The sequence below is a fragment of the Trichechus manatus genome, unplaced genomic scaffold (assembly GCF_000243295.1).
Source record: "Trichechus manatus latirostris isolate Lorelei unplaced genomic scaffold, TriManLat1.0 scaffold00108, whole genome shotgun sequence".
Classification (NCBI taxonomy): domain Eukaryota; kingdom Metazoa; phylum Chordata; class Mammalia; order Sirenia; family Trichechidae; genus Trichechus; species Trichechus manatus.
In genome coordinates, this window is record NW_004444044.1 from 1,817,261 (window position 1) to 1,817,827 (window position 567).

The window sequence follows — 567 nt, forward strand, 5'->3', positions numbered from 1 at the left end:
GTGAGACCAGTGGAGTATCTTAGATGGTTGCTCACAGGCTTTTAAGACCTCAGACGCTACTCACCAAGGTAAAATGTAGAACATTGTCTTTATAAACTGTGTTACGCCAGTTGAACTAGATGTTCCCTGAGACCATGATCCTCACAGCCCTCCGACCAGCAATTCAGTCCCTCAGGGAGTTTGGAAGTGTCTATGGAGCTTCCATGACCTTTCCTTGTACAAGTTGTGCTGGTTTCCCCAGTATTGTGTACTGTCTTATCCTTCACCAAAGTTAGCACTTATCTGTTGCCTGTTTAGTTCCTCCCCACCACTCCCATCCCTCGTAACCAACAAAGATTGTTTCTTTTTGTGTGTAAACTTTTACATGAGTTTTTACAGTAGAGGTCTCATACAAAATTTGTTGTTTTGTGATTGACTTATTTCACTCAGCATAATGTCCTCCAGTTTCATCCATGTTATGAGATGCTTCAAAGATTCATCATTCTTCTTTATCGTTGCATAACACTCCACTGTGTGTATGTACCATAGTTTGTTTATGTATTCTTCTGTTGATGAGCATGTAGTTTG